The following is a 21,766-nucleotide window of genomic DNA, read 5'->3' on the forward strand; positions in this document are numbered from 1 at the left end:
GCAGACAGAACACACTTTTAAAGTTAATCTGCATTAACATTTTCTCCATCACTCCCAAGTCTAGACAACCAACAAAATAAGAAACCAAAGTTTGACTTGCAGCATTTTCTGACTCCAAAAATTGGTACCCCAAAGGGTAGGAGCTAGCTCCAACACACTCCTGAAACAGAGAGGAGGAGAAAGGACTAACAGAATATTTGAGAAATAAGAGAGATAAAGAGAATGAGCTTTCACTCTCAGAATATCAGAGTGAAAGAATTTCTTCTCCCCTACTGGGCCTGAGGGTTCCTGAGTGAAGTGAAAGACTAATTTATGGATTGTTATATTTTATAAACTTTCTAAAGCACAACAAATTTGAATCCAGGGTTTCATCTTGATGGAAGTCTTAGATATGAGGAAGCAAATTTAAGTGGTAGAAGGAAGCTAAGTGAATAAAGGGGAAATTTCTAGATTTCCCAAATAAAAAGAGATCCCCATTTTATGTAAAAGTGTGAGGCCTGGAGCCTGGAAGAACTGACTTCAGATCAGGCCTAAGATACTTTCTCATTTGCTGACCCTGGGAAAATCACTTAAACTCCCTCTGCCTTAGTTTCCTCAACTGTAAAATGGGGATAATAATAGCACCTACCTATGAGGATTGTTAATGGGATAAAATGAGATATTTGTAAATTGCTTAACATAATGCCTGGCACATAGTAGGCTCTATATAAATGATAAATATTAATATTATTGTATATAAGCTCACAAAGTATAATGTGAGCATGGATATTTGAAAGCCTTTGTTTCATGCCATAAAAAAATAAAAAAAATGCAAAGCACCTACAAGAATCCCTAAATAGATACAAAAGCACCTAGAGTTTTCAAATAACCTGTCTCCCTCACTAACCCCACAAAAGTTAATGAAATTGGGCTTATCCTCCAGGCAAGAAACTAATGGGCTGGGCCCAACTCAGGTCATTTACATGTCCTGAGTTTATGTTTGAACAAAGTGAGACAGTCATAGGTCATTCAATAGTTGACGAAAGAGCCATAAAAGAGAAGGATATTCAAGTATGGGCTTTACGAAACTCAACACTGAAATTCAAGAACTCTTAAACTTGGGATTACTCATTTAGCACAAAACTGAGACTCTCCAATCAAGTCAGCTGCAAAAACACATTGTGCTTCTGCCATGTGCTTCTATTGAAAATTCCACAGTAACCCAGTTTCTATCCTCTATTAAATTGAGAAAGCCCACTCTCAGGATCTCTCCTTTCAGGCTATATATAAACTCGGGTCTACAACTGCCATGTGCTTCAGCTGCTCAAGTTGCCATCAATTCTCCTGGAGTTGTGCAAAAAAGAAATCCTAAAAAGAGCTACAGTATGTGACCAGCTAAATTTTATAGAACACAGAGAGGGGTAGTTGATTCTCACTCCGCCACTTATCTGGAAGAGAACCAATCTCTGAAACTTAATCAGTATGAAGACAGCGTGTGTGGAATGACTTGCAGTGAAGTTTCCCCATTCTCAATATCATAGATACATTCTTATTACTTCCTTGTATTTTGTAACTAAGTTCAGTATTGTTTCCCCATATATATATGTAAGTCATTGTGTATTTCAAGGTAAAGTAAGAGCTATTGGGTATTAATACAATTGCTTGGATTAACTATTGAGACCAAATCAAAGTTGTTTCTAGTTTGGGGAAAGGAATGGTAGTGTGAAAGGTAACAAAGGGTTAAGTTTCTACAGAACTGCAAGAATTGCTGAAACAAGACTACTGATAAAAAGTACCAGACAGTAGCTTTGGGAAGAGTTCAGGCAATAGCCTTGGGAAGAAGAAGTTGGGTTCCCAGTCCCCAGAGAACTCCTAGATAATACTAAAAATGAAATCATGTAGAATAAAAGGAGCTGGCAGCAGCAGGTAGATTTGACCAATCAGAAAGCAGACAGCAGCCTTCGGACACTCAGGCCCAGATAAGGACACATCTAGGTTGGACTGAAATCGGTTCAGTATTCTGAGGTTGTGGACCTCATATATTATGTATGTTATCTAACAAAATTAGAACCTCATTAGTAATAATTAGGCTAATTTAACTATTTAACCCAGTTTCTGCTTCTGTACCTTGGCCTCCTCTCCCTGGATATTTTCCAGTGACTAGACCACCTGCTTCTCACAAGATTCTAATAAAACTTTCTACCTTCACTTTGAGAGGTCTCTCAGTAGTCAATTTGGGTTAGGGTCTCCGTATCCAGCACACAGTGGAAATTGTGTACATGTGAGCCAGGAGGTGTGCCAACAGTGGCCAGTGCCCTATAATCTCATCAGTTTGATTAGGGAACTCCTCAAATTGATCTGAGACTCCCATGATCAATTCTTTACATAGAAATTTTACATTAACAAAAAGTTAAAAAAATTTGATTGTTTTAAATAATTTTCTTTTTTTATGAATTATCTGTTTTAAATGAATGAATGAAAATGCATTTATCAAGAGTGTGATGTACTATGACAAGTACTGTGCTAAGCATTAGGGAAACAAACAAAAATGTCAAACAGTTCCCTTTTCTCAAGAGGCAGCCAACACATGAGAGTTCAGCTGCAGGGCAGACTGAAAGTCTTGGTGAAGTCTTAAGGTAGGGCAGATAGCAAATTCCAGAGACTGGAACACCATTATGCCTTCTCATCCTTTACATTTCTTGTTCAAATTCTTCTACAAATATTCCATAAAGAATCTACCCAACTCAGTAAAGAGTGTCTTCCGGGTCTTTTTACTCTTTTATCATTACCATGGCAATACCCAAATTATCTGTCTGTATAGGACTGGAAGCGACCTTAGAGGTCATCTAGTACAGATGTATCAAACATAGACCATAACACTCCAAAGTGCAGCCAGAACCAGATTAAAATGTAATTGAGAAATATTTGGCAAAATAAATAAAAATATAATAAAACATAAATAATGTTAATATGTGGTTTTCTAAGAAACTATACAACCAGCAGGAATCCTTATGTGTGGTTTCGTGGCCCCCTTTTCTATTCAAGTTTGAAACCATTGAACTAGTTTAACCCTCTTATTTTACAAATGAGGAAACTGAGGCTCACAGAGGTTAAAAGATTTGCCTAAAGTCACATAGCTAATAAATAGCAAATCCAGCATGTGAACTCTTGTCTCCAAATGTAACACTTTTAGAGATGACTTTCTCAAGGGTACAGGGATTAACAGAGCCAAGACTAGAGCCTAGCCCCTCTGAGTTCAGGGTTGTTTTTGGTATTTTAGGCTATCCCAGGATGTTCTTGTCACTAAGACTATGAGACTGCCCAACCTCCTTTTCCAAAAATAATACTTGTCCTTGATAATGTCTTTTATACTTCTTGCTGAATGCAAATTATCATTGGCAATGTGCTGCAGAGAACTAACTTCCACCATATACCTTTCAATTATCCTTTGGATCACTTTTATTTTTTCTTCTGAAATTGTTATTCCATGACTCACCGCCCAGTATAGAGAAAAGACTGATGTGACAAAATTGTGCTTCGGTTGCAAGAGCAGTTTGGGATCATTGAAAGTACTATGCATTTTCCTAAGTGTCATCCAGGCTACCTTTCTACTATTCCAGTTTTGATTCAGCTATTTGTCCATCTAAAATAGACTAATGCAATTGGCTGCCCATCCAACCATATTTCATAATCTAAGCAATATACATTCCTCATCCATCTGGTTTAACCTACAAGAATTATCATGCGGTTCTGATTTGAGTGGCCATGAACTTCATTAAGGAAACACTGTAGTATTCTGAGCTCAATAACATCATTAAAACATGATCTACAAACTGATACTCTGGAGACCCTTATCATCTTTAAGGAAACTGTTTCATTTGAATTTTGAAATAGATTCTATATATACGAGGAGATATTTAGCACATCAAAGGATTTTCAAAAAAATATTTCAGCTGAAAATGGAATAAAACCCAAGAATAAAATAATACAATAGCTTTAAAATGACCTAAGGCTGTCTCACCCCAGTCAACTTCCAAAAACCCAGTGCTAAGAACAACAAAAAGATTTAATTTACCTATGTTCAGATCATGAAAAAGACAAAGGAAGGCCACTGCTGTGGGGCAGGTTAATATTAACAGATGACAGAGAAAATAGAACCATTAAATTCCAATTTGCTTCTGTCCTCTTGAAGAGAATGGTCTTGAAACTACAAATAGAGAAATAAATATAGTTTAAAAGGACATCTTTTCCCCTTTTTTATTCTGTTGTAAGAAATTACTCTCAGGGTGGGGAGGAAGGAAATATATATTGGAAAATGAAGGACATATAGAAATAAAACATGTCAATAAACCTTTTAAGGACAAAAGAAGGGAGTAAAGCTAACTAGTCGCAGAACTAAGAAGGAAACCACAGAATCTGACTTCTAGTATAGTGCTATTCCACTCCTTGAAAAACATGAGAAAAGCGGTAGCCTCATACAAATTTGTCCAGGCTTAAAGACCTATACTTTTTTTTTTTAAATCACACTTCCTGAGCAACTTTATCTACATCACTTATGAGACTTTGTTTTAGTATTTTTAGTATCAAAACCTTCTCAGTGAGAGTTCCTAAAAGTTCTTCCTGTTCTCCCCCATTTCTGCACCTGCACAGTAGGTTTTGTTCTTAAACCTTTGGTGGCTTAATATGTGGTCAGATGTAGTCTCAAAATCAAGTTATTTTGTAAAAGTAAAGTCACCAACATGGAACTATATGAGACAATTGTAAAGTCCACCTAAATTGTAAAGTCCATCAATGTGAACATATATAAGAAACACCACCAAATTGTTCGTGCCCATTTACCTAATGATTGTATTACTGGGTACATGCCCAACAAGGTCAAAGACAGGAGGAAATGCCTCATCTATTACAAAATATTCATAGCCGCACTTTTCAAGGAAAGAATTAGGAATAAAGTTTATACTCTTTGATTATAAAATGGATGAATAAACTGTGGTATATAACAAGAGTGAATTACTATTACAGAAAATTAGGAATATAAGGATTTCAGAAAAGCAAATGAAGACCTATATGAACTGATACAGAGTAAATAAACAGGACTAGGGGAACAACAAATACAATGACAACAGTAATATAAATGAAAGTAAACTAAAAAGAAGTTGAACTCAGATTAATATCAATGACCAGTCTTGATCCTGAAGAATAGAGAAACACACTAGTCTCCTCTTGATTGAGAGCTGATGGAGTATGGAAGCAGAATGTTATATATATGCTATCAGCCTTTGGGCTTTTTTTAATCAGTTAATTTTGGTTAACTGGTTTTCTTTATGCAGTACCCATTTAGGCAAGAAGTTAGAATATAGCTAAGATGATGGCCACCAGGATGGGAAAAAAATGTTCATCATATTTTGATCCAAAGGTCACTGAGTCTATGTCTGCCCCAGGAAATGTCAATCCCCTTCTCATCACATCTTGAAGGAGAAAAATGAGAAGAGAGAAAGAACTTTCATGTGATTTGAATATATGTGTATTGAAAAGTAAACAAAGGTCAGAAGAGATCATAGCTACATTGTATATGGAAAAAGGGTCTGTTTCCAGACCCTGCTACCATCTCTATACTCTAGAATAGGGGTGGGGAACAAAATTGTGGCCTTCTAGGTCTTTGGGTACAGCCTTTTGACTGAGTCCAAGTTTTACAGAACAAATCCTTTTCTTAAGGGGATTTGTTCTGTGAAGTTTGGATTTAGTCAAAGGACCACACTTGAGGACCTAGAGGGCCACATGTGGCCTCAAGGTCACAGGTTCCCCACCTTTGCTCTAGTACCTTCCACCAAGATGACACAGTCTCCCCACCAAATGGTTCAACCATGGGAACTACTAGAGGGAGAGTCTGAGGTCTCTGTGGGACACAAAGAAGAAAGGAGGTATGGGGGGGGGGGGACATCTGTCTCTACTACTGCTGTTACTGACATAGCTACTGCACTGAGAAGAGAAGCAGATAGATGGTATGATGGGTAAAGACTGTAGCTGTAGGATTTGGGGTACTTGAAGCCATAGCAGAAAAAATAGGTTGGTGAGAGTTGCTTTCTCTCCTTCCTTCTCCTTCTAGTAAGAGCATGTATCCATTCCAAAGCTTATTTCTGTCTCTTCAAAGTCTATTCTGCATTTCTCTCTAAAATTTAGTATTAAGATAAAACAATAGATTACAAAATGGATTACTGGCCTTTACATATTTCATTTGCTCAAAGGCAGTTGAGAGGGAAGCTATGGTTAGTTATACACAGAGAAAGGAGATTCTCTTCATGATATGATAGGATATTTTTTTCACTATTTGGGAAAAAGCTAAAAAGAATTTTTCATTGACAGCTGTTCCTAAAGCTAAATAGAATTTTTGATTGACAACTATTACTAAAGAAGAACTCTACTGGACACAAATGAGTCAGCTCTCCTAGAGAGAGGTGACTTATAAGGAGATGCAAGAGAAATCCCCTTGGGCAGCTTTCCCTGCCATAATTCCAATTCCCAGAGCAGGTTTGAAATAACGAGTCTCCTCTGGTAGCTAGAAGGAATCTCACATCTGAAGGGAAGAGCTGGGTATAGAATGGGTCAGTTACAACAGATGCAGAGATTTTCTTTTTTTAATTTTTTTTTATTAATTTGTTTGTTTCCTTTTAATTTACAGAATTCAATTCCACAATTCCTTGAATTTTACATTTTGTCCCCATCCCTCCCCTCCCCCCCCCCATGGCGGCTTATAGTCAAGTATAGGATCTGTAAATACTTTCACATTATACATGAGTCAGGTTATAAGGACGGATTGTACCAGCTGGAATGAAAAATGGTAAAGAGGACATAAAACCAAATAAGAGAAGGAAAAAGATAGATACAGAGATTTTCAATGCTGTGGATAAGCTCATTTACTTCAGTAGCATACTTTCCAGAGACATCCATATAGATGATGAGGCGATGCACATATTGTCAGAGCTAGCTTAGTATTTGGGAAGCTCCAAAGGAAAGCATGGGAGAGAAGTATTAGACTGCATACCAAACTGAAGCTCTATAGAGCAGTTGTGCTGACCTCATTGCTGTATGTCTGTGAAACTTGGACAGTCTACCAACACCATGCCAGGAAACCAAATTGCTTCCATTTGAATAGTCTTAGGAAGATTCTAAAGATCATCCGACAAGATAAGGTATTGGACACTGAGGTACTTTCTCAAACTAAACTGCCAAGCATTCAAACTCTTTTGTAGAGTAGAACTCCAATGGGCAGGCCATGTTGTTTAAATACCAAATGTACATTTGCCAAAAAGACTATTTTACAGAGAACTCCCACAGGTCAAGCACTCACATATAGGTCAGAAGAAGTGATACAAAGACACTCTCAAAGTTCCTCTGAAGAACTTTGGAATCAATTTTGAGACATGGAAGACACTTGCACAGGACTGCCCAGCATGGCATGCTCACATCAAAGAAGGCACTTTGCTCTATGAGCAAAGCAGAATTGCAGTAGCTCAAAAGAAATGTGAGATGTGCAAATTTAGAGACAATCAAGGTTCCTCTGAAGAACTTTGGAATCAGTTGTGAGACATGGAAGACACTGGCACAGGACTGCCCAGCATGGTATGCTCACATCAAAGAAGCCACTTTGCTCTATGAGCAAAGCAGAATTGCAGCAGCTCAAAAGAAATGTGAGATGTGCAAATTTAGAGACAATCTTCTCTCCAAATGTTCATATGGACAAAATGTGCTCGATCTGTGATAGAGTTTTCTGAGCTAATATTGGTCTAATCAGCCACACAATTGGACACACTGTACCTTGACCCTAATGTAGTAATGTCATTTTGGTCCTCTCAGAGCATGAAAGACAACAACCACCCAACTTCTGTAAATGGAAAATTTTTGGTCACCATATATTACCTGCTTATATTTGATCTCTTCAGCTAACTTCACATTGCAGCCAACCTCTCCTACACCCATATTCTGCCTAAAAAATAGTTTTCCCAAAGTTCCTAACACATACTTCTTTCTTCAACTATCCTTCTACTAAATCACTGTTTATAGCATCAATAGATACAATTTTGTCAAGCTGAGAAACTCAGATAAAAAAGGGGGGAAAATTGCTCTCTACTTTTTTAAAAGTACCTTTTAAAAAAATAAAGTATAAAGAGTGGAATGTAATAGTCCATAGCCACTCCTATTTGTGTGATGTTACTTACATACAAGGGAATATTTGTGCTAAGGTCAAGTGCAGAAAAACACTCAGCTCTACTTAAAATAATTCATCCTTTCTTCTTTCTGCACCTGCCACACTATAAAAGGTATACAATTTGAGGTGGGGCGGTTGAAAATTGGTTTCTAGGTAACTTTAACAGTTAGTTCTGCAGATTACTAGAACAATACATGGTTATGATGGGAGTTGAATTGAAATATAGGTAGGAGACATTTTAGTTGAATTGAATACTTTTTTTAAAAAATCATACTTTCCAGACCAATATTTTTTAAAATTTGTTTTTAAAGTTCTTATAGAAAAAGATTGAACACCCCAATTAAATCATATATATGAAAAAAAGTTTATAAGCATAGTCTCTATGTAAATGTAAATTTTTCCACTAAAGTCCAACTTCAGTTATACTGGTATAACAGGTGCAATGGATAGAACACAGGCTCTGGAGTCAGGAAGACCTGAGTTCCAGCCTCAGACACTTGACACTAGCTGTGTGACCCTGGGCAAGTCACTTAACCCCAAAAAGCATCATTCCCCTCCCCGCCAAAAAAGTGATCTTCTTTCATTGTAGTAGACCAGACCTGATGGAGGCTTATCTATTACCTCAGTGTCAATAATGGAATGAAATAAAGGCACTCATAGTCCATCTAACTGTTAACAAAAGGAGGTTTGCTTAGCCATAACAGGAAAGGATGTTCATCTAGGATATAAGCATTAATTCAGCTAATTAAATCTTCCCTGGACCATTCAATATAGGTTTGGCCAGTAAGAAGCTTTAGGGCAAAGCTAGAGGTCCTCTAGTCCTGGCCCTTTTGCAGTCAGACAACTAGGAAACTATTTCAATGACCCGAGTCTTTAGTTTTCCAAGTCAATTAAACCAAGATGATGGCTTCAATACTTTTTAAGAAAAGAACTGGCCTAGGATCGATGCTGTAAGACTCTGGTAGATAGCATTTTTACTACAATCTGCAAAGGCTATGCCAAAAGAGTACAAGTTCTGACAGGTTTAAAAAATTGGAAAGACTTCAAGTACAGATCTGTCATAGGACACCCAACATTGCTCATTTTGGAGAAACTTAAGATATCAAGTGACTTTTTTTTTGCTATAGCAATTTGTCATTTAAAGTAGCATGGAGAGATTATGATTCACATTACATGTATATAATCTTGAAAAACTTTAAGTAACAAAGTAATTTAGTAGTAGTGGTAGTAGTAGTAGTAGTAGTAGTAGCAGTAGTAGTAGCAGTAGTAGTAGCAGTAGTAGTAGTAGCAGTAGTAGTAGCAGTAGTAGTAGTAGTAGCAGTAGTAGTAGCAGTAGTAGCAGTAGTAGTAATAGTAGTAGTAGTAGTAGTGGTAGTAGTAGTAGTAGTCTGTTTAGAAGAATGTGATCTCTCTATCACTGGGAGTGTAATTCCTCCTCTAGAGACATGGTCAGTAAGACAGGAAGACTGAGAGCTAGAGGCATGAAGATTGCATTGAGAAAGCTGTAAAGGTTTTGGATTTCTGTTGGTCTTGAAAGAGAGGGATTTTTTAATAATTAATTTATTTTAACATTCTTTTTAAAAATTTTTGAGTTCCATATTCTCTACCTCCCACCTGCCCTTCCCCCATCTATTGAAAAGGCAAGCAATATGATATCCATTATACATGTGAAGTCTTGCAAAACATTTTCATATCAGTCATGTTGTAAAACAAAAAATGAAAAAAAGCAAGAAAATAAAGAAAGTTTAAAAAGTAGGCTTCAATTTTCACTCATAGTTCATCAGTTTTCTCTGTGGTGGTAGATAGCATTTTTCATCATGGGTCCTTTGGAATTGTCTTGAACCATCATCTTGATCAGATTATCTAAGTCTTTCACAGTTGACCATCATTACAACATTGCAGTTACTGTATACAATGTTCTCTTGGTTCTTCTCACTTAATTTTGCATCTGTTCACATAAGCCTTATGAGGTTTTTGTAAAGAGATTTTGAAAGGGAAGCCAAGTGGCCACATAGGTGCTCTGAGATTCCATGTTGGTTAGTCAAACTAGAAGCAAAGTAATGGCTAGAGGTTATGGCTCACTTGAAAGCTATGAACAGAGGACGTATCAGACCCATGGTTAGTGAGATGCCTGAAATCCAATCTACTGCTCTCTTTGCTTCAGTCCTCCATCCTGGAGCTTTGTCTGAGGAAATCATCATACCTTGTTCATTTTTCTCATATGATCCTTCACTCCCAGCTTCTCTTCCATCAAGTGGGAGGAGATGTGTTTGTGTGGTAAATATATCTGTTTCAATACCATCCCCCTACTCTTCCTGACGTAGCCATCGCAGCCTGTATTTCGGGGCCATATTACTTTGTAAAACACATGTAACACAAGTTGCTATTAAACTATATGTCCAAGGGTTTTTTTTTTTAAGTAATATTACTGATACTTTTTGTTTTTTTACATTTTCAGACTTTTTTTTCCCAGTATCCCTCCTCCAGCAAAACCAATTAAAACATTGAAATACTCTGAAAATATATTCAGTATAGAATACCAGTTGACCTTCCACATCTGTAAAGGAACAGGTTGGAGTTATTATTTCATATTTTAACTTAGGGACCATGCTTGTTCTTTGTAGCTTTACAACATTCACTTTTGATCAATTTGTGGCTGTTCTTTCCATTAGTCATTGTATATATTACTTTCTTGGCTCTATGTACTTTACTCTGCATCTAATCCAATAAATTTTAATAGACTTCTTTGAATTCATTATTTTCATCATTCATTATATAATAGTAATATTCCCATTACATTTAAATACCACAATTTGTTTAGCCATTTCACAACTAATGGGGATCTTCTTTGTTTAAAATTATTTGCAACCACAAAAAGTGCTCCTATAAATATTTTTTTTTTGTACATAGGAGTATCAATATCAGTTTCCTTGCCGGGAATATCGAGCAGTGGAATTTCTAGATCAAAGTGTAAGGATATTTTAGTCACTTTATTAGCCTAATTTCACATTCTTTTCTGAAATGATTATACTAATTTATAGGCCTACTAAAATATATTCTTTAGCAGTTTCATCTAAAAGATGCCATAAGTCTTTTAGCTCTAATTTCTTTAGAAGTTTGTTCAGTTTCCTATCTTCCCCTTTCTGTTAGATTTGTCCAAAACTGAGAAAGACATTAAAATACCCTACTATTGTTGTGGCCACTAGGTGGTGCACTGGATAGAGCATGACCCTGTAGTCAGAAAGACTCATTTTCCTGAGTTAAAATCTGATCTCAGACACTAATTGTGTGACTCCTACTTAACTCTGTTTGCCTTAGTTTCCTCATCTGTAAAATATACTGAAAAAGGAAATGGCAACCCACTGTAGTATCTTTGCCAAAAACAAAACAAAACCAAACCCAAACAGTATCATGAAGGGTTAGACACGACTGAACAACAACACTATTATTGTATTATTGCCCATGTGTTCTCATAATTCAGTTAATTTTTACTTTATTCATTTAAGTACTAAGGCATTGAAAGAATATAAGATTAATATGAATATTGTTTTGTTGTCTATGGTTATTTTCCTTATATCATGAATTTTTGTTTTTACTTTGTCTGATAACATCATTGCAGCTCTTTTATGAGTACACCTGGTGGATTTAAATTTTGTTCCTGCCTCTCATTTTTAATCTGTGAACATTTTTGTTCTTTAAGTATATTTATTGGAAGCAGATTGTTGGTTTTATTTTCTTATGCAATCTGTCACTTTCATTTGATCGAATTATGTAATTCATTCACATTTAAAGTTGTAGAGCTTAGCTTATGTTTTTCTCCATTTTCTCTAACATTGTGGGTGGGGGGGGGGGTGTTCCGAATTAGAATTTTTTCTTGTTGTTCTGCTTCTGTTAAGATGGTACTTTTTCTCTTCAGGTTTATTTTATTTTATATTTTGCTTATTCTACTTAAGGTAGAATATTCCCCCAGACTCTCCTCCCCTAACCCTCAGGCTCAACCCTACCTGTTTAGTGCCCCTTTTCCTAGCTTTGGAATCTTACTTATTAATTATTTTTTATTCTTTCTTCCTTTTATGTAGTTCTTCTACTTCATTTTATTCTCAGTAAGTAGTAAGATCCCCTCTTTCTCTCTTCTCCTTTAACTTCTTTTATTTCTTAGTCTTTTTTTAATTCTATGGCCATTTAACTTAATTTTTATCTCTGTGAGTACATGGTTTGAGATCAAGAGGAAACAGATTTTCTCCAAGAGCCTGAGAAAGGGGCATAGTGAACCAACCAATTAGAGAGAAGTTCTGAAAGTGTTGTACTTTTCAGATTCTTTTGAACTTAAAGAGAGGATTAACAAGGAAATGAGCACATAACCAGAGAATTGCGGAAGAATGGAGCAGTTGTGCATTCAGTCTCTTTGGCATGGTTACAGCTGGCCTACCAGCCTTGCCTAGTATTATCAGCCTTTTGACACTACATACCCATCAGAGGCCTCCCTTTCTTTCTAGGCCTTGTGTCCCCCAACTTTACAAGTATTCAAGCACAGACTCTCTGATAACTTTTGAGGAATGTTACAGAATATCCCCACGTGGAATAGAAGATGAGACTAGATACCTTCTAAGTTTCCAGTTTTAAGGCTGTAAAATTCTCTCCTATGAATCAAAGTCTGCAGGCTACTACTGCAGGAGGACACAATTCCCATCAAGATATCTGCTGTGCTCAAGGCATTGAGTGCCTTTAGTCTCAATGAAGCAGAAGTTTGTGTTTGGCTCTTATTTTATACCATCTGTTTCTTTTACCACATACTTTTCTATGGTCCACTCTTATTGGTCTGGAGTAGTTTTGCATTGGTTAGAACTCACATTCAGGAGAAATAAGCATTTAAAACCAATAACTTGGTGTTTACCAGCTGTTTCATCTCGGTACTAATCTTACTTCCTGAGGAAATGGTGTCTAACTTCAGCAACTGTTAATCTTAGACATGAGTGAACGTTTGTTTTTTTCCTGCTTATTAGTATTCCAGGTTGGAGAGAGGAAGGATGGAGAAAGGAGGGAAGATAAGAGCAATTTTAAACATGTGAATTTAAATTGCTTTTTTGAGGGGGAAAACAGAATTTCCCAACTCAGACTATATTGCAGAAGAATAAAATCTCTCAGATATCTACTTCAGATCAATACATCCTCCTCAGCCTCAGTTGGGCAACTGGCAGAAGTTTGGGAAAACCAGGGATCACAGGAGTGAGAATAAGAAAAGGGAAGGTATGTGGTGGGGGAGGTGGGGGGCAAAGAGGAGAATAGGACACACAAGGAAAAGATTTTTAGGAAATAAGTTCTTTTGGAAATAAAAATTTTGGAACAGAGTTTAAGAAGAAAATCTCTTTTTAACAAATATTCTCAGCAATTGGAATAAGTTAACAATAGATAGACTTTTAGAGATGGATTTCTTTGGACAAAGAGAAGTTTATGGGAGCTTGGCTGCATGTATTTGTGAGAAATGTAGTTTCAAATGGAGTATCATTTTTTCTTTTCACTTGGAGAGACTGAGGGTTGCGGCAAGTTTTAAGCAGATTTTTCTCCCTCTAACCTTCTGCCCTATGGACTTCTTTGAACGATTAAACTCCAAGTATAAAGTGTAACCTAGCACATAGTAGGTAATTAATAAATGCAAATTGACTGACTGAATCAAATCCAAGCTCTGTCACTAAGTGACCTCTGCAAGTCACTTAATCTCTCTGGGGTTCAGTTTCTTCATTGATGTAATTAGAAGGTTGGACTAAATGACCTCTGAAGTCCCTTCCAGCTCACAATATATCATTCTGTGATCATACAGACAAAACAGTTATGATGGCTATACATAAAGTAACAGCATTTTACAAATGATGATATGCATAAAAATAGTTTAAGATATAAGATCTAAGAAATATATGCCTGGTAAATCATATCAGTTAATAACTTTGTGACACTAAGGGACATTGGAGGAATAGCCCAACTGCTAACCTGCTAATGGAACATAAAAAAAAGGGAAAGGTAATTTTTGGTTTGTTTTAGTGTGTGTGTGTAGAATTCAAGGGAAGATAAGGAAGGAGTGACAGAAGATAAAAGGGAGTGAATCCGTTACAAATTGTACAGTTGGAGGGAGTATCTACTTGATGTACTCAAAGAGCCATATATACATTAAAGAATATTGCTTTGGTACCCAGTCACGAGTCTGAAATTTGCCAGTTCAATGATTTACAAGGTAACACTTTAAAGTCACTTGCTCCTCTGACCTCCCACCAATTCTGACCTCAACCATAAGTAACCCTAATCATCTTATTACTCTGCTTTCTGCTCCTGGACTGCTGGGCACATATGGAGAAAGTTGTAAAATTGCTCAGATATCACCCACTCCAAATTTATCAGCTCAGCTTTCAATACTGCTTGTCAATTGTAGTGTAATGCCAAGCAAAGGCAACTTCCCAAGGTTCAAAATACCAGCATAGGTGCTCTCCATTTTATTCAGTGACAAATTAAGAACAGAGAAGATCAAAATATGACATCATTCAAAATACAGCATTTACTAAGTGTGATTCAATAATCTCCAAGTACTACCTGATTTAATCAAGTACTACCCCACCCCTGGACATTACATTCAGTTAATCAATTACAAAGTCCCTGTTCTAAATTCTACTCCACCCCTAGGCTGTACATTCATTTAGTCCATCACAAAGGCCCTCTTCTCAAATGGAGATTAGTTTCCAAACATAGGTAAAGTACCTTCATTTGTCAATCACAGAGCACAATAAGGTCAAAAGTTCCCCACCCCTGAATCACAATTGAATCTACCCCAGAGTTACATCAAGTTTAAACACAGCACTTAATACCCAAATGGAGGTCTTTTCTTCATCTTGACAGGAGGCAAGTTCTCAGCAATCTTTGTTCCTGGGGAGACAAAGCTTAGCAAGGCCACAAGATACATTGCCAGTCTCTTCATTAATTCATTCTCTGTCTGCAGAACAGTCCTAGGACCCCTGAAAACTTTAGCAAAACCCCCTTCCAGGATTTCTGTAAACATACAAGAAAATCCTTCTTCAGGGCTTCTGAACCAACAGCAAGGTTACAAACTTCTGCAACAACAGCACTGTCTTTCACCAGTGGACAAATCTGGCAAAACAACATCAAAACAGACAAAGTACCAGCATAACAGCCGTGTCTCCTCAGTCCTCAGCAGCCCTGGGTGGCAGCTCTCAAAAGTCCTGGACAATTCAAAGTGGCCCGCAGCAATCCTCTCAGTCTCTCTCTCTGCCTCCAAGGTGCTGCTTCCAAAAAGTTCTTCTGCCTCTCTCTTGTCTTGTGTCTCTCTAAATTTACGTCACCAGCTCCTCCCAGTTCAGCCCTCTCTTTTCACGTCAACAAGTCCATCCCACAAGTGGGATTAACAAGCTCTGGGTTTTAAAACAATCAATTTTAAAACCAAGCCAATACAGGGGGATCTTTATATTCCATTACTATCACATCAATCCTTCTATTGTCTCATTCATTCCTCTTCTGATCTTCTACAGTTTCACACATTTCCCTCTGTTCAATCCCTTATCCACACTTCCATTCCCTACATTCATAGCAAATGGTCTAGCCTCCCACTTCATTGAGGTCAATGCATCCTAAGGTTCACTGATATCTTTGATCCAGAAAAATGCATCTGGCTGGGTTGAATAGAGACAAAAATGGAGAGTACAATGGGGAGGCATCACAGATGTGCTGTGAGGTGGTAATCCATAAAACATTCATGATTTTACCCTTCCCTCCAATAAGGGTGAACAGATTTTAGTGTGATATTTGCCCTAACATTTTCTCTCTTGATGAGATAAAAACCAAGTACCAAATAAGCCTATGTCAGATGTTTATATTGTGAAATATGAAAGATGCTCTGTACAACGAGGATGGAGTAGAGGTAGAGGAACAACTATAAGAGACAGAGAGAAAGAAGGACAGAGACAGAGAGAGAGAGAGAGACAGAGAGAGAGAGAGAGACAGAAAGAACTAAAACTTCCTCCATGGCTCAGGTCAACCAACAAAAAGCCTTCTCCCCCAGAACATAACTGTCTCTTGATGTGTGCTGTCTCCTCTCCTTACTAAATTATTAGTCGATGTAGTGTTGTGTATGGAACGAACCCTGCATCGGAAGTCAGTAGACTTGGGTTTGAAAACTGACTCTGATACTAGCTTTGTGACAATGGACAAGTTCCTTAGTCTCCTTGGGGCCCAGTTTCCTAATCTCTTAAAGGTGTACAAAAGTACTTGTACTACCTATCTCAAAGTACATTTAAGAACACTTACAGAATTGTGCTCTATGAAAACATGAGTTGTTATGTAGACAGTGATTGGGTCTTACTTAATCTTTACATCATATGAAGAGCGTGGTGAAGTGTTCTGTATATACTACATGCTTGATACAGATTTCTGAAAATTTTCAAGTAGAGAACATTCCCTTAACATGACATAATATTTGGGAATGTTTTTAGAACTCATGTATTCTTTTGTAACTAATCTATAAATACATATTTCCTTTGATGGCCCAATGTAGAAGGAAGTTTAATACACAGTATTCATAGTAATAGAAATGTATACATATTAAAGGTATTGAGAAAAATTCAATAATATTTTTATTTGGGGCAGACACACTTTCAATGTTATATTATTATGATTATTTAATATTTCTAGCAAAAGTAAAGTATACAGTGTTCCCAAAGTCTTAGTGCGGTTTTAAACTATTTAAGATTAATAACAGTGCAGTTTTACAAATAATAAAGTTTAGAACAGTTTTAAGTTTTAATAGCTTTAAATAACTTAAAACTGTACTAAGTCTTTAGGGGAAACCCTGGAGAAAGATTTTTTTTTTTTTTGAGATGCAGGTTTTTTTTTTTTAGTCCCCTTGAAAGAAATGAAAACATTGTTGCTCTCAAACTTTCAACTATAATGTGCTGTTGTCCTTTGTACTCAAAGAGGACCAAAATGAATCACTATGTTGGAGTAAATGTATAGTGTGTTGGCCTGTGGCTGATCAGACCCATGTGCCCTCAGAAGGCTCTTTCCCAGGTCAGATACAAATAGTCCAAACGAAGGTTTGGTATGGATATGTCTCTAAAGTTCTACATCTCACATTTCTTTGGAGTTACTGAGAATGAACTTCAGTGTCACAAAAGTTTGTCTACATTTTTGTATGTGTGTGTTTCTACCACAGGGTAGGATCCCCTCTTCTAGCAGTAAGGAGGCTAGGATTAGGTTGGTAAAACAAACAATTTTTAGGGCACCTTTTCTAGTCCCTTCCTCATGTCAGGATGTGAGCAATCCTTAAAAACAGTTGCTCAAGGGTGGCTAGGTGGCACAGTGAATAGAGCCCGGGCCCTGGAGTCAGGAGGACCTGAGTTCAAAAACAGCCTCAGACACTTAACACAAACACTAGCTGTGTGACCTTGGGCAAGTCACTTAACCCCAATTGCCCTACCTTCCTGCCCCTAAAAAGCAAGCAAGCAAACAAACAAAAAAGTTGCTCAGACACCCAGGAGGCTGCTGATTCCCGCTACTGCTTCACTACAATGAGAAGGTAACTCTGTGCCTTGGGCTACTTGTGTGCAGCCTTATGACTATACCTCCAGCCACACCTGCTGATTCATCACTTTTTAAGATACATAAAAATGGTAAAATGGTGTAGGTGATGTCTTTCAGCTTGAGCATTAATTGGATTTAATTGAAACACTTAAGTTGAACTGAACTATTACACTGTTCTCTCTGCTTTCTCAGTCTCTTTACTACTCAGTATACATTCCAGGCCTTGTTACTTTTATAATTTCTATTTCTTCACAACAGATGGCATCAGAGTTCCCATTTCTCATAGCTACCCATTGAGATCCCTCCCTTTCTTCAAGTAACAAGTCAGAGGCCTCCTCTCCCATAAAACCTCTGATATATCCCCTTTTTCCAACTCAAATCATTCTTCCTATTTCTTATAACACTTTGCCTGGTTCTCCTTTGTCTCTATCACAATCTACATAACTTTATGCCAATCTGTCTATGTATAGGTCTTATCTTCTTCTCTAAGCTCCTTGATGACAAGTGAGCGTGTAATTTTTTTTCTTTGTGCCCCTACTACTTAGAACTGTGTAATGGGAATGTAAATTTAAGATTTACCCTGCCCAGTAGGCCCTTTGATAGGCTTAAGTGCACCTGGAGCCTGTGGTGGGAGGCTTGTTTTTCAGGAGATACTTTGTGATTGGGCAGTGGATCAAGAGGGTTGTTACACTCTCTGAGCCAGGTGAAGGCTATATAAACCCTCATGTAAGGCTTTGCTTTGGAGCTCACTTTGTGTGATTTGGCTAGACAAGACTCTGGGCAGCCGTTGAGAGCCCCCTGGCTTTGAAAACCTAGATGTTGATTCTTTCCTCTCTGGTAAGTGTGAGTAGGTATGGATGTGATGGTCAGACAGTTGGAGACTGTCTGCTTGAAATGTTTCTCTGTCTTCTTGTAACTTCTGTCTGTATACTCTGAAGTTCGGGGTGCTGACTTTTTCCCCTGAACTAGGTAAATGATATGTTTGACTGATTAAAGCAAGATTGTTGACCCATTTTGAGTTGCTTTCCTTTAGAAAAGCAGATCTAAGAACCTCTGTTGGCAGCCACCCTGGGGATGCTAGGGTGCTTGCTGCTACAAATAGTGACTTAAACATGAGATGCTTAATAAATGTCTGTTGACAAAGTGAAAAAAAAAAGTTCCAATCACTCTCACACAAAACAGAAGCAGCAATATTCCATAGTAATTGTTCCAACCTTAAGTTTATCCAGATTGATTATGCAGCAGGGCATAGGACACCAGTTTCTACTGGCTGAATAAAAGCTCCCAGCTCCTATCTATTCGATCCTCTGGTCTTTTATCCAAAAGGGAAGAGAAAGGAGAAATGAGGCAGGGTAGGTGAAAGGGAAAGCAAAGATACTGAGATAGACACAGAGAGAAAGAAAAAGAGAGTCACTGACAGATACAAGTAGACAAGAAGATGGAGAGATACAGATACATAAAACAAGAGAGATGAGGACAGAGACAGAAACAAGAGACTAGAAAATAGAGACATAGAGACGTTGGCTGGCATTGAACTATTCATCAGGAGCTCTGCTACAGCTGATGGATAACATCAGCACTTGATGGAACAGCCTTTAGAGTGGACTTTTGAAGCCCTAGCTGCCCCTTCTCCATCTTCTCTCACCAGAAAAGCATATGTTAAATTCCAAACTTATCTCTTTTATTTAGAGTTTGTTTACACTTCTATTTAATTAGTATTGATTGTCTACCTTTGAATGATAAAAAACAGCTTCCGACTTATAGACTTCATTATTGTGATTAAGGAAGCTGAAGAATACTCTTCCCTTCAAGGTCACTTCTGGTGGGAGGAGGAGAATGACTCAGAAAGACTCATTTCCCACATTCCAGAGGTGGAGATTAAGGAAGAGGGACTTAGAATCCCACCCCTCCATCCTGTAGCATCAACAAGTGAAAATATAAGCAATCCCTTACAGATACACTGCTACACATGTGGATCCTATTCTTTTGATATTTTTAAAAATTATCCCTCTCTATTGGGAGTTAGCATGCCATTTTAACTCATTTTCCCTACTTCCAAGAGACTGCATTATTGTAGTAATTATTGTAGATACCTATACTATAGACATTTTAATTTTGATCAGTTTTGAATTTCATTTTTGTGTTATCTCATTTTTCCCCCCTTGCCTGCTTTGAATTTAGAGTTGAATTAAGTTAAACATTTTACTAGTTTTGGGGGAAAATGTTGCTTATTAGGAGGCTAGGTGACTCAGTGGATAGAACACTAGGCCTAGAATCAGAAACACATCACTTGAAATCCAGTCTTTGACACTTATGAGTGGTGTGACCCTAGACAAGTCATTTTACCTTTTTTCTGCCTTAGTTTCCTCAACTGTAAAATTGGAATGATAATAAATAACACTGACCTCAGAGGGTTGTGAGGATCAAATGAGATAATATTTGTAAAGCACTCAGTGTTTGACACATGTTGTTCATTCATGTCTGACTCTCCATGATCCCATATGAGGTTTCCTTGGCAAAGATGCTGGAGTAGTTTGCCATTTCCTTCTCTAGCTCATTTTACAGATGAGGAACTAAGTGAAAGAGAGTTAAATGACTTGCCCATCTACTAAGATCCTAATATGTGTAATGAAGATAATAATAGCAACTATCTCCCAAGGTTGTTGTGAAGATCAAATGAGATAACATAAAATACTTTGTAAATCTCAAAGTGTTATATACATATTATTTCATTGAATTTTATAGTTTTAATTTGCTGCTGACTGGAATTATGATGCTGATGTACAATTTTGTTTCCTTTTTGATGCATATTTTTTCTTTTCTGTTTATTTTATTTTTCTTCATTTCACTGAAGTTTTGTTTGATTTTTGTTTTGAATGATGTTTCCAGTTTTGATTTTCTTTTGCTTTGCTTTTATTTTGTATTTGTATTTTCAGTCTTTCTGTGCAGTAATCTACTTCATCCCTATGTTACATTAGTATATGAATACCTATTATTTAACTATTTATGCTAATTGTGATACTGCTATTAAGTTACTTGTTGATGTACAAATAGAATATCATTGTTATGGCTGCTATTGCTACAAGTTCATGGTTTTAGACCCCTGCTTTATGATGTTTTGTGATGGTAAATTAGGCCATCTTTTGTCTCAATTCTTACCTAGCCCTTAGTCACTGGATGGGTGTTGGCTCAGACAAACTGAGGTCCAGGAAAGATCTTAACTTAGAAGGGACAAGATCATCCACTTCATCCTGGGCTATCACCCAAGGATCTTGACTTTGGTCTTGCCACTGATCTTCTATGTCTCCAGAGGAGAGAATGAGCCTGATGACTTTATACAATCACCTCACTTAAATCCAATTCATGGGCAAGACATCACCCTGTGATGTCATTGTTCCCTTTTCAAAATGAAGGCAAACCACAATGATGTCTGTATGATATAAGATTGCATGGCTAGTTGATTTTCCTTTGGTGATCAAATATGGGCATTATATATCAATATTTTGAAAATATGAGGATTGTATTTGAAAAGAATGTTACCTTATCAGTGTTAACCTCTATAGGGAATTACTGACCTTTAGAGGAGACATTGTGCTTACTGAAGGGGATATTTATAAAAGTCTTAAAGCACCCAGTAAAAGAGGTGGGGGCTTATAGAATGGTCTATACTGGGGCAAGGTCAGGAGAATCCTGGATTCTCTGTGAATTACCAGGTCCACTTGACCACACAAAAATCCTTGAAAAATTCCAGATGGGGACAGCCCTTGGAAATTGGTTTGTAATACTCCCTTGGAAGTGGAGGAAAGCTGTGGAAAAGTTGTGACATTGAAGAAAGGTAACAGAGTCCAAGAGTTAAGGTATAAGCTTAAACTTGTTCTTAGAAGAGGGCTTAATACTAGCACCTTGTTTAGGTTTGGTATTGGGATCAAATGTTGTTGTTCAGTCATTTCAGTTGTTTCTGGCTTTTCATAACCCTATTTGGGGTTTTCTTAGCAAAGATACTGG

Source organism: Petaurus breviceps, unplaced genomic scaffold, assembly GCF_028583685.1.
Source record: "Petaurus breviceps papuanus isolate PSGF00001 unplaced genomic scaffold, PetGlider_PUasm1.0 189, whole genome shotgun sequence".
Classification (NCBI taxonomy): domain Eukaryota; kingdom Metazoa; phylum Chordata; class Mammalia; order Diprotodontia; family Petauridae; genus Petaurus; species Petaurus breviceps.